Source organism: Hylaeus anthracinus, unplaced genomic scaffold, assembly GCF_026225885.1.
Source record: "Hylaeus anthracinus isolate JK02 unplaced genomic scaffold, UHH_iyHylAnth1.0_haploid 11982, whole genome shotgun sequence".
Classification (NCBI taxonomy): Eukaryota; Metazoa; Arthropoda; class Insecta; order Hymenoptera; family Colletidae; genus Hylaeus; species Hylaeus anthracinus.
This window is the reverse complement of record NW_026534330.1, coordinates 9825116-9838967: the sequence shown is the minus strand read 5'-3', so window position 1 is coordinate 9838967 and position 13852 is coordinate 9825116. Positions and strand designations below refer to the sequence as shown.

The following is a 13852-nucleotide window of genomic DNA, read 5'->3' as shown; positions in this document are numbered from 1 at the left end:
CGAAGTCGTTTTGTTATCCTTGGGAAATATCGCGAATTTTGTCGACTTTGTAATTTTGCGGCAGATATAAAGCACGTCATTTCGATGCAAAGTTTCATCGCGTGTAGAAACTGTTATCTTTATTACGATCGTAGCAGCGCGAGAAATCGTACCACAACGATGATTCCGAAGGAAGAGGTACGCTGTTATTTTATTTATCTTGGACGGTCAATGAAATATTCAAATATTTCGTCGGAGTTGAAGTACAATGGAGCTACGAAACAGTACGGTCGCTTATGATTTATGGCTAACCGTACAGAACGATCGACTGGCTGGTAAGTTTGCCCTTCCGAGCATTCAGCTTTGAAAGCTTTATAAGAATGAACCGAATGCTTTATCGTGTCACTTCACTCTAGATATTTTTAGACCAAGTGGTGAAGTAAATTTATCGTTTCCAAAATCTGACCTCTCGTTCTATTAAAGTTCGAAAACAAACGTAATGTAAATTGCAAATAAATTCTGTTACTTCAAATATTAAATTTCTAAAAAATGGTGATAAAGTTATTCCTCGCTTTGTGTTTATAATTTGTGACTTTGTCAAGAATAAAGCTCCTTTTCAATTTTTCAGAGCATCAAATATTAATCAATTTAATTCAAAAGTCGTTTTACTAAGTGCGAATACTAATTGACGAGGTAATACATAATAATTTGAAGCACACAATTTCAATGCGTTTATTGTTAATATATGTGTTATTTCAACATATTTATCACGACTTACATTATTCTCCCTCCGAATTTGCATAATCATCCGCAGTCTAGGAATAAATCCAACTAAAAATAGGAGATCGGTGTCAATTTGGACGCAATTCGGAAGCACAGATAAGTATGAACACCTAACGGGTGGGTCTACGTAACAGTAACCATCGAAATTGCCACGCGTCACGTTCCTTGGGAACGGAACAATTTCTGTTCCCCGTTTCGCGAGTTACCAATCGATAATTAAACAGGAACGAGCAGTCGAACCGTAGCATTCTGTCGCGAGATAGCTCGTCACGGTGTCAGTATCTTGTTCGGAACACGTAAAAGTGTTTCTATACGCGCGGGGCGATAAAATTCTCGAGATTACAAGCTGCACCGACACTTCCTTTCTGCGCCCCCGAGGCGTTCCCTTATCAGCATACTGCGAAGCGGCACAATAAGACGGAAATCTGGTGGAAAGAACGGATACCATGCAACGAGACCGAGCCTCTATCGTGGAAATAAAAGTACCAAGTAACGGCTCGTAGACGTAGCAAGAATAGGAGGTGGGCCCGCCAACGGTTGTAATATGCAATACGCAAACACACCGCCATCCCCTCTCCCTCACTCCCTCACCCCGCCACCGAGCTTGGTGTACTTGGCACGATCGTGTACAACACCGTGAGACGACATTGCCTTTCCGCTCGAGGAGAGACGTCTTCGAATACTCGAAGGCGAATGTATAACGCTTGAAAACAGTCGGCGGCCATGTAAATGTCTCAGCCGGTCGGCCCGTTGTTCTTCCGGTGCGACATTACTTTTCCGCGTAGCCGCGGGATGACATTACCTCGCCTCAGACCTCTTGATGGCCGACATCAATTACGAAGACATTGATAAATTCAACGGCATTGTCGGGCCGGTCTTTGGTTGAGCTGTCGGGACCGCTTCCCGCGCTGTTAAGAGGGTTAACACTTTTGGGGGATGCTAGGCGGCATTAAACCGAACCGATTGAATTCAACCGAGTTACCCCCGATGCTAACTCCAGCGAGTGGAAAGTCGATAACCGAAGAGTTTGGATTCGGTCGGGGGCTTTGTGTGCTCAACGAGTGCAACGCGAGCCTCGTTTTGTTGTCAGATCGTTGGTTAATTGACTCGTGCGCTCTCTTATTATACGTGAATGCAGTTTCGTACCCGTCGCCGACGACGTCGCGTCGCGTTGGCGAATTTTCGGATCCCGTGAATGGTTTCGATCGTCGGGGAATCGATCGAAAAGGCAAAAATGAATATATAAATTGTACGTTTATTTTTCTTCTTTTCTTTTTCAATTTTGTTTTATGACGTATTGGCAAATATTTAGTAATAGTTAGGAAAGTTAGTAAAGCAGTAATAGTAAAGTCAAATATAATAAAGTAGTAATAGGAATAGTAAACCAAGAAAGATTATAGTTACGTTCTTTTTTATTGTAAAACAATAATTACGTTAGTTATTTTGTGGCAACAGCGATAATAGTAAGAAATTGATTGTATCAACAACTCTGAAGACTGGTAACGTATTCTATGCTGTAGGTTTAAAAATTGAGAGCGGAATTGAAAGACCAATATGAAAAGCCTTCGAAGGCATCATTATTTATTTATCAATACATGTATCGTGCCTCGTGGAACGACGAAAGGTACCATGTACATTATTTATAGTAACTGCTGTAGTAAATAAACCGTTAGTAAGAAGTATCATATCAACCACTCGCCGCATGGGGCAAAAGCTTCTAGTTAACGAATTAAATAAAAACATGTCAATCTTTATATTAATATCTCCCTTACCAATTTTTTTTTTTTAATTTGATGGCATCGATGGCGCATACAAAAATTATACCAAATTTCTGTATTTATAGCTCTTTTTATAATGGCAGATTCAAATCCAGATCCGCCATTTTGAACTTTTGAAGTTCGAGTCTAAATTCGTAATTAGCAATCTCAAATATTCCCAAATACCAAGTTTCGTGAAAATCGAGTCACTTTTCACATTTTGTTCCGTCATATTGGATCCACCATTTTGAATTTCTAAACTTTGAGTTCAGATTTGGAATCAACGGACCCAAAAACCCCTCTATACCAAGTTTCATTCAAATCGAGTTACCTTTCGCATTTTGTTCCGCCATATTGGATCCACCATTTTGAATTTCTAAATTTTGAGTTCGGATTTGGAATCAACGGACTCAAAAACCCTTAGATACCAAGTTTCATTCAAATCCAGTTACCTTTCGCATTTTGTTCCGCCATATTGGATCCACCATTTTAAATTTCTAAATTTTGAGTTCGGATTTGGAATCAACGGACTCAAAAACCCTTAGATACCAAGTTTCATTCAAATCGTGTTACCTTTCGCAGTTTGTTCCGCCATATTGGATCCACCATTTTGAATTTCTAAATTTTGAGTTCGGATTCAGAATCAGCATACCCAAAAACCCTTAGATACCAAGTTTCACGAAAATCGCTTCAATAGGTAAATAGATAGAAAAATAAATATATTTGTATTTCTTCCAATGAACTTCGAGGGGTTTTCCCACCCGGAAATACTACAATGTTTACTACATAGTATTTCTTGGAATTGCCACGGCCTTGCAAGGACGTTGCATATGGGTCACTGGTTTAATCATTCATTTGCTTTCATCAATATATTAGAAAACTTCAAACTGTCACATCTCAGAGTAGGATTGTCGGATCCGTTTCAATCAAAACTCAAATTAAAGAGCGAATTTTTTTCTATCTAATAAATATTTACTATGACTGTTAGATATTCTGAAACATTTGTTTATTGTTATTTATTGTTTATTTCTTAAATAAAACTTGCTGTTTTTGAACGATTTTCTTGAAACTTGGTATAAAGGGGTTTTTGGGGTCGCTGATTCCAAATCTGAACTCAAAATTTAGAAATTCAAAATGGCGGATCCAATATGGAGGAACAAAATGCGAAAGGTAACTCGATTTTCATGTAATTTGGTATACAGGGATTTTTTGGTGCTCTGATTCCAAATTTGAACTCAAAATATAGAAATTCATCATTGCAGATCCAATATGGCGGTAATTCATAGTTCTTAGCCAGCGTCTCTTAAACAGGTTTCAAATATACATAACACTACGCTAAAAAGAAACAGTCCAGTAACACAATAAACTAAATTAAAATGCTCCAAAGCTATTTCTTACATTTAAATCATTCTCGCTACTGTTTGTGACGATCTCAAACATGCCATTACTCCTTCGACCGTAGCTATGAACCTAAACGCCGACGCCATAGGCATCGTGACACGCGATGGCTATCCTAAACACGCTTTTCATTTGAATGTTAACAGTCCTTTTTTAACGATTCGCTTTTTCCTCCCCCTCAAGACGATCGAGAAGTTCATCAAGAGAATAACATTGAGGAGCCTTCCACGGACCCCTCGAGGATCGTGTCTAAAATTCCCCCCCGACCGGATAGCGGAAAGGGTTAGCGAGAAAGGAGCGGTAGCCAGTTGATGGCGGGCGCCGTAGGTTTGAATTCGTGGTCGGGAAGGGCGCGAGCGGTGCTAGACAGTAAAGTTCCTTCTTTGTCGGGTTGGGCGCGGTGAATAGCGTGCGGAGGCAGACGGACGGGTTAAATTTGCATGGACGCTTGTCTGCGTTTCCAATTTCACGCATGCACACATCCAGCGGTACCGATAATAAACGGCGCCAGTTTTGGCATAAATCAAGGCCACAAATCCTGGCGCGCCTTCGTCAGTTCGGAGAGCCAGTGCCCCTTCAGGATATATTCGCGACTCGCTCGTACGATCTCTCCCCTATTCTTGTTTTTTTTTTCTCTTCTTCTCCCGTGCCACGTTTCTTTCTCCCTTGCTCTTCATCGACGGACGGATTAATCCAACATGAAGAGCTAAACAAGCAGAAAGTACGCTTACCTGCCGTCGTATCGGCGGGAGAGAGGAAATATCTGTAGAATTTCACTCTCGGCCCGTCCGGTAATCCCCGGTAGGCCGTTTGAACTGGACGTTTGAATGGCGCGGCTTATTAAGATCCATGTTTTTCGTGGCAAGCCGAACGGTACCTGGCCCCCAGGCGAGTTTTCAAATCGCGAGCAAAAGAGCGACAGTCTGTTAGCGTTTGAAGTATTATGCATTGTTAGCCCGGATTACCGATTCCACGGTTTTCGACGATCGGGTGTCGTTCCATTTCTTCTATTCCGCCATTGTCTGCGTAATGTTTTTATTTTATACATATCCTTTTTCGCTTTATTGTTGGTTTTAATTGACGATCCGGCCCCTTAGTGGATTGACACGTTTCCAATTAAACTAGTCTTTTGTTTTTACCGGGAAACCCAAACCGGCAATTAAAGTAGCCGTTTTATTCCGAATGTTTATTTAAGGGATTCGTTCGATTCAAAGCTGGCAGCGGTTTTTATGATGATACAGATGTTTCATCGTGCAATGGGAGGGAACACATTATGGGATATTTTAACCCCTTGCAATCCACTGGCACCGACGGTATAACTAATATACGTCACGAATCGGTTCAAATTTTATTTATAGTAGGCAAAGTTAATTAATTAAATAAATGAATAGAACTTGAATTGGTATTTACAAATGTTTTGTGGTTAATAGAGTACTTATTTTTAAAAAGCATACATTCATGGAGCATAAAATTATTTTGAAGTTGTTAGAGGTTCATATTAAAAAATATTCTTTTAGTGCAAATGCAAATGTTAGATTCAGTGACATGGATTAGGTTTGCGATACGAACATGTGACATCAACTATGGCGTTGTGAGTTCGAGTCTCCCCTTTCCTTCGGGCTTCTCAATTATTTATTCATAGACAGACCAGCTGCAAATCCTATTTAGGGAGGCTTGGAGAACTTGGAGTTCTTTCCTGCTCCTAAATAGCGATCGACATATCGTAAATCTTCGCGCGGTAAGTTTGTGCAGGGCGTATATAAAATTCAGGAACAGCCAAAAACATTCCATTAGTATTTTCACGATCTACTCTCCAGGATCACGTTGAAGAGAGAAATCAGACTTTAAGAATCGGATCTTCCTGGATTACTGGAAGTTGAAACTGCCTGCTGACCTCTGGAAGACTGTCTGAACAAGTTGGGAAACGTTTAGACTCTTGGAAATGGACATCAGAGACAATCTAAAATAACAAATCCACTCCAAATTTATTTGACTTAATTTCCATGAATTTTCTATCACTACTATTAAACACAATTCTTGCATTAATTATGACAATTAAATACGTGATACTGTATTAGATGAAATGAGATCCCTAGGATACTGAAACTCAAGTTTTACACATTAAAAGAATTGACTATTTCGACTCTTAGAAATGAACACCAATGACAATTACAAATTCACTCCAAGTTTGTTCCACTTAGTCTTCGTAAATGTCCTGTCAACTTCATTACTCACTACTCTTGGAACAATGGTAATTTCTACCACATACCTACTTCAACAGTAACACTGTCAATTGATTACATTCAGTAGGGGAACTGTAACATTCTCGTTCGAGCGCAGCTGCTAAGGCAAGGTCAAATACTAAATGATACTTTCGACCACCAATTGCCACTTGAAATCTCGAGCAGTAAAGTTAGCATCTAAAACCTGTCACAAAATCCGTAACAGTTCTCGTAACCAATCGAGGAACTCTTAGAACAACTCTCGTTATTATACGGTGCAGATCAGTGATATAACAGATGATGCAAATACGAATGAGACTTTCGAATTTTCTCATCGATGGATACTTCATGGTTGATGGTATTAGTACTTCGAAGCCTCACTTGTTCCGACACAGTTGTTTCAAGGTACAAGTTGTTTTGCGCAAACATAATACAAAATTAGTGAACAAGATATCATCCATAGTTGCCTCACAAATTATTAATAAATTTTTACTTGATATAGAAGTGAAACTACTTGAAATATTTAAAAGAATTCAAAGTAAAATAATGTGAAAATATAATTGAAATATTATAAAGATAGAAAAAACTCGTTACTAAAAGATTGTTGTCCGACAAAATTGCAACTCAGATTAAATAATTACCCACACTCCTTAACTTTTATATGCATTTTAAATTCATTCGTTTGTCGAATCATAAATGTAAGTGAAAAGTTCCACAAGTCAATGCAATATTTATATCTTTTATACTCATTAATTTCGCATCGTAACTTGCACCCCATTCAGCATTACAAGTGGCATCGACCAAGCAATCAAAATTATTGTACAATGACACACTTGCTTCGCCAGAAACTTTTCAATAAGAAATAATTGCTTCCCTACAACGACCAAGTCTCGATTTTCACGGTTCTCTAAAAGCATCCCGCTCCAATTAACGTATCAAATAACACATAACGAAAAATTCGGTCAGAGAAGAATAACAAAGTTTGTTGCTCTCGCGTCAGATGTACCCCACTTTTCAGCGTGGTCTACGAATTCTCATCTTCCAGTTGATTCTTTCGAAGCGATTCGTTGGTGAATCTGGCAAATTGGAGTCTCGCCGTGAATTCAAGAGGGTTCCCGAAAAATTGAAGTAGCTCTCGCCGCGCAGTAAATCCTTTATTAGAGGAACTTGCGGAGGAGCGGCAACGTTTCTTGACCGAGGTTAAACGAAACAATGGGTGGAAAAGCGCGCGGGAACGTGTTCCGAGGAAAGTTAGAAGAATTTGACGTCATAGGGACCGTTTGGGTAACTCGGTAAATTGTTATGGGGCAACTGCTTCGAGTTCCGACTGCCGTTCTGGAAAAGTGCATCGCGCTCGAGTTTCATGCCGGGGCTCTGTTATCGAGAATATCGAGTTGTAGGAGGGGGTGGTGTGGGGTGGGGGAGAGGGAGGGTGGGGGGCAAGAACGAGAAGAATGGGAGTTAAAATTTTATGAAGCACAGTTTCCAACGACATGCGATATGCCATTGAACTCGAATTGCAATTCGAGATGTTTCTCCGCCGGGTGTACTCATTGCACAACGAAAAGTCTCGACTAAATCCGGATTGCTCGATGTTGAACGCAAATGCTGCGTCACTGCAACCCGTTGGTTTACGTTTGATGAGGCTAGTCTCTTTGCTGAGGATCTAAACAGATTAATTGCGGAGATGAGGCGTTAAAGGAAATAAATTTGAATAGGATTCACGAGCGAGGTTGGAAAAATGAGTACTAAGCCAAATGTTAGATTATGTGGCTTCTAGTGTAGTAGAAATTGACACGAGTGGGGTAGTCAACGTGCTGGACAGTTGCAGCAAGTATTTGGAAATAAGGACCTTCCCTTTTTTAAAAAGAAAAATATAGGCCACTGTTCGACAGTCGTGACACGAACGTTATATAATTCATGACCTTTCGACCCTCTGATTTGAAACATCCTTAAGTGAACTAAAAATGTTTGAATAAATATGAAAACATAACGAATTGTTTTTCAAACCTCATTGGGATACAACCATTAAAATATTTAGATGATTAAAGAGAATATATATAACTCAATCATTAGAAATACAAGATTATTGTATATTATATTAGATAATATACATATTGTATTTTGAATGATCGAAGTATGCATGAACTTTTAATATAAAATATAATATTCATTCTTTTTGGTGCGATTGGCATCCAATAATCAATATGTCAATATGATACATATTCTAAGAATTTTAATTACTTTTACCTCAGAAGCCTGCGCGTACATTCTCCTCGTAACCCGTTGTAAATTGCTCGCTTAAAAGGCGCAAGAACCAATGATTTAAAAATCGTTAAAGGATAAGAGTAATATAGAGCACGTCGTCTGATCGGAAAGAGGATCTGCGAAATGTCAGAGCGAGCGATCTAAAAATATCCGAACCTGAAAGCTAAAAGAAATTAGACATTGTTAGGAGCGTTTCCAAAACGCGGGTCTCATCCCAATCGCCATCTTCCCTCGAATTGATCCCCCGGTAACTAAGTTTGCGCACGGCACGAATACAAAATGCTGGCACGCGATGTTACCGCTTTGAATATTCTAGATATAATGCGATGTGCCACCCTATAACGGGGAAGATGTATCACATGGTTATTTCTTTTAATGTTAATGGTGACAGGGAATTTATTACCAGCACGGCGGCATATTCGGAAGCGGCTGGATCATCATAAAACGTTAATGAGAGGGCACCGTATTGTGCCCATCCATTGATATGGTAACCGCGAAAATTCTGCTTGCCCAGTAAATACCCGGTTTCGAATACACGACGACACCGTACCGAGCGCTGCAAATTTTGTGGGCGTTTCGTAAATGCACACGGAAATTGATTCGAATGTTTATTTAATTGCGCTGTACCGCCGCTGGCAAATGATTGTTCTTTTCTTCCAATTACTAACTACGGGATTGATCGATATTTTACCAGTGACCGCTATGGTGTACTCGCAAAACAATATATAACATCTGTGGCGCCTTTCTAACGCTAAACATTTTGAATAGTCAAATTATAAATATGTGTGTAATTTCTCTATATATAAAATAACTCCTATGAGACGGATATAATATAAATGTTATTAAAATATTGAATGACTGAACTTTAATTGTGTGATTATGTATAAATATATTGTATATAGTATGAATCACCACAAAATGAAGTTTAGTATTAAGTCACTTAATGAAAAATATAATGCCTATAATAATACAGCTTATTACATAATGAAGATGTGCAAAAAGTTGAGGTTGAATAATCTAACTGCATCCTTTTCCTGCAACACTGGAATTGTATGACTTGCGACAGACTAGATTGGCAAATATATACTTCATCACAATCGCTTCCTGTCATACCATTGATAATATAATCCTGCAGTAACCTATAGGTGTTTGATGAAATTTGGAACTAGGTATACAAGTTAGATTAGAGTAATTCAGAGTATATGATGCTTGGTACGATTTACTGTAGTAATCGACTTGTATTTGTGAGCTAGAGTTGAATGGTCGCTGTAATTTGTTGAAATCTTATTCATTTTTGAAACTATACACAAACACCTATCCGAATACTAACAACATCAATAGATGTAATCCACTCATGAACTATTCCATCTTTAGGAATAAAAATGGATGCAACACCGGGGCGAATTAAACAAATAAAATTATTTTCAACACGTCCAGAGTACTTTCTTCCACGAGAGTCACGAGTCATACTTTTTGCACGGACATCGTGCACCTAACCAGAAAAATAACCACTTTCAAGTAAACAAACAAACGAGCAACCTAATCGTTAACTTCCAGTGTCAATTGTTAATAAATCTAGAACCTGTAGGATCGTTATGGAGGAGAGGATAAGTTATGGAAAGGAAGCAATGAAAATCCTATCGCTCGTCTGTCGGGTATCATGGCAGGTTTGTATGACGCTTCTCGCGTGAATTGTCGAGTCAGCCGCGAGCGCAGTCGAGGACAATTAAACCCCTAATTTTCTGGATGTCGTGCGCATAAGGTATTACGGTGATCCAAGTGCGACTGCCTAGCTACTGACGTACACGCCGCAACCTTGGTGGTGGACGACCACGCCGCTGGGAAGTGACAGTAGCTAATTAATTAGTATCAAATGTAACTCCCTCCGCAACAGTATTCTATCCGCCATAACGCTTGCTACAATGCACGACATTTGATACAGTCAGTGATTAAGCGCGTAGACGGAAAATCCAAATCGGTTTCCAGTTGGCGTTCATGCGAATTCAATTCCAAATTCACTGGGGAAGTCTTGAGATACTTTCGTGGGGGGGTGTTACTTTCAAAGTTATATAATGTGCTAGTATGTTCGCAAGCATGATTCACAGTGGAGGTTTGAAGGAAGTAATTTTAGGATTCCATTTATTTATATTAAGATCTTTATAGAATTTCTGTTCAAATTGGATTATTTATACAATTGAATTTGCTTATAAGTTATATTCTTTGTAAAAAATTCTATTGTACTGTAAAAGATATTTTGTAGTCTTCTTTCAGTAATAGAGACTGTTATTGTTTAATGAATATTGAACTAATATTTTTGCAAATGTGAATTTCCATCTGCATTGAGAAAAGATAGTAGATATTATAGGAAAACCTCAGTCGGACCATGGATATTATATTAATGTTTGATGATTCAGCATTTTACTTTCTGAAGCTGTCTTCTTTGCCAAAGAGACTTCACAATGTATTATGTTTTGTCTTATACTTTAGCATTGTCTGCAGAAGTAATTTTGTAGATGAAAGAAGCATCTATTCAAGCTAGAAAAATTAAATAAAACTAGAGTGTCTCTAGAGGTCTCAAAGTATTAAAGAAAGTAATATGTGAACAAGTAGATGTTGGCACGGGGTTCGAGATTATCTTCATAAATTGTTTCGATAAACAGAAAACCCTGCCTCGTACAAATTAGAACACAACGGACAGAATACAACGACTTTTGTTACATTTAATCCCTTTTTTAATTTTATATATCTACATATATGTCTACATTATCAGTTGTGGGTTTTGTATTCGTTTTTGTTGATTTCCTCTTTTATATTATTTTTATTCGCACGATTCATCGCAGCGTTTACTTTAGGTATGTTATTTATGTATGTTTTAATTATTCATTCTGTTGTTGTATGCTTCTATTTCTTAGAATGTATATATGTAGAAATGTTACTTTCACTTGACAGTTTTCCATTTGATAAATATGCATAAAAAGATTCTCTCGTTTACCCCAGACTTCCTTTTGAGTTCATTTATTTGGTATTGCATCGATTTAGAAGCCAGTTACGACCACTGTGATTTATATTTATGCAGTGTTTTGTATCTTTGTACCTCATTTAATAGATTGTGCCAATAATTTTACACATTAATGTTCTTTTGCTTTACTGAGTACATAATTGAAAGTTACTGTATTCTTCTTTTGAAATTAAATTTGATATTATCTTCTTCATATTCGTATTTTACATTTATTTTCATTTTAGGAAACTTACGTATCAGTTTTATTTTAGACATCATATTATTTAAGGTGCAGAACGACTTGTAAATTTTAATTTCCAAAAAATCACTTTTACTTTACATCATAAATATTTAAAAATTTAATACATAACACGGCAACAGAAATTATTCCTTATTTCTCTTTAAAATTAATCTCGAATAATAAACAATTCCTGAAACGATTAATACCCGCCGAATAATTTCCAAGTCTTCCAATTCAGATTTAATTGCGATAACGATATTGGATTCGCTACGAAACACGAAAAGTGAAACGTTTCAATTGTTCAGTTTTAAGGTTTCAAGCTCGGGTCGTTTCACTGAATTCGAAAGAACGCCGAAGCTATTTACGCGCGTGGAATGTTGACCCGTGACACGCAACATGCGCAAATTTAAGACGGGACACTATAATTAGTCTAGCCGTGAGAATGAGAGGTTTCGGACTGCTGGTTAAACAGGCTATTAGCAGCAGCTGTTACGTGACATCCGTGCGTCTTGGACACTGTTCGATATCACAAGTTACAGGGGCTCCAAAAAGTTTCCCGTACACCATGCTTCATAAACTTTTACACGGTGTATTAAAGAAACATTGTGTGATGTCTTGTTTAACCATGGTTCGTTGAAAGAAAGAACACATGGCGGATACATTAATAAAATGAAAATTGAATTACTCTTTATTACTATTCGTTACTAGTGAAACATGAAATAAACTATCGATAAGAAATATTCCCTAATGTAATCCAAACAAATTTCAAAAACACAAGTAATGTTAATTATTAGATTCGTAACAGTTTACATACCTACTCCAATTGATAAAGCGTCGAGATACTTTTAATTCAGGGTTGTTTATCTTCCACCCCTATTTCGCTTCCTTTTAAGTTCCATTTCAACTTCTCGATCGCTTCTTCGGTTTTCCTTTGTATCGCGTGCATCTCCAGAGGCACCAACGAGTTGTCTGATTAACTTGGCATGAAATTATCCAGCGACTTTGAACGCCATCTACCAAACAGCCGAACCCCTTCCAACTTTGTGCCGCATTGTAACAGTTTCACACTCTAATAGCCCAACTATTCATTCACTCAGCCGTTTGGCTGGGTTAGGGCATACCGTAGCGGTTGGTTGTCCGGTGCAAGGCACTGCAGTTGCAGCTACAATTCCCGCGTGCATCGGGAAGGAGCAGGCTGAGAGACAGAAACGTGCACGTTTCTCAGTGTACGTATGGCCCCGCGGCTCTCGCGTGCGGTAATAGCGGTGAATACGGTGTACCAGTCAAACGCATACCGTATTGATTTTAATACTATGCCAGAACGGTACAGGAGACCAGGAAACGCGAAGAACAGGCAAAAACTGCGCTGGACGATCGCCCAGTGTGACGAGTTGAAGCGTAAACAAGCGTACTTCTTTTTATTTCTATTTAAGGGAGGCGGAAAAGGAATTTTTTACTGCAAAAATAGCAGAGTTGTGGAAATTTCATGAATTTTTTTGTAGTTTATTTTTTAATCGTATATGATAGCATTTTATATGGTATCGATTAAACCTATCTTGCTTTTTAGAGTTACTCGTTAAAATATTTACCGTTAATAGATAAACTTCTTGTATATTGTTTGATGTTTCTAGATGCAAGGAAAGGATATGGAACGTTTAAATTGAAACTGTTTTGCATTAGTCTTAGAATTGTTTATGAAATCTACACGAGACGAACAATACTATTCTCCCTCTGACTATCTTAAAATAACAATTAATTTAAATTTGTCATACTTGCCTTTGTATGAAGACGCATACGTTGTATAGTTTATATTTGAATTATAAATATTCCATGTTTTATCGTATTGCAATTTCTATAAAGTTATGTTTAATATTCCTTGCACTATAGAATACTATAGATTACAAAAATCTCCATGATGATCGATGTAAGTTTCCATTGTAAATATTATGTGTAAATGATTTTCTTCAGATGCTTTATTCCTGGTTGCACTAGACTCTTTATTATTTTGGTCACTAAGCATGGTTTCACTTATTTATCTGGCAACTATGTTGTCCGAGTTAATTCGGGCGCGATCATTGCGTGTTTAGCATACTGTAAGGTCATTGAAACCAGGGCTGGCACTATTCGAATAATTTAATGTTTGAATATTTTGATACTCTAATATTTGATAAGACTTCCAATGTTACGAATGAATTTCATACATATT

The 13852-nt window shown here is 37.9% G+C and overlaps 1 protein-coding gene and 1 long non-coding RNA gene across 3 annotated transcripts in view; one reads left to right on the top strand and one right to left on the bottom strand.

Moving 5' to 3' along the window:
* The window catches only part of LOC128886063 (uncharacterized), an 80845-nt gene extending 68088 nt beyond the window's left edge, over positions 1 to 12757 (bottom strand). The window contains exon 1 of the long non-coding RNA XR_008459722.1: positions 12461 to 12757. This is a non-coding gene — a long non-coding RNA (uncharacterized LOC128886063). The remainder of the gene's footprint in view (positions 1 to 12460) is intronic.
* LOC128886057 (uncharacterized) overlaps positions 1 to 13852 on the top strand; it is a 346337-nt gene that overhangs the window by 66527 nt on the left and 265958 nt on the right. The window lies entirely within an intron of this gene.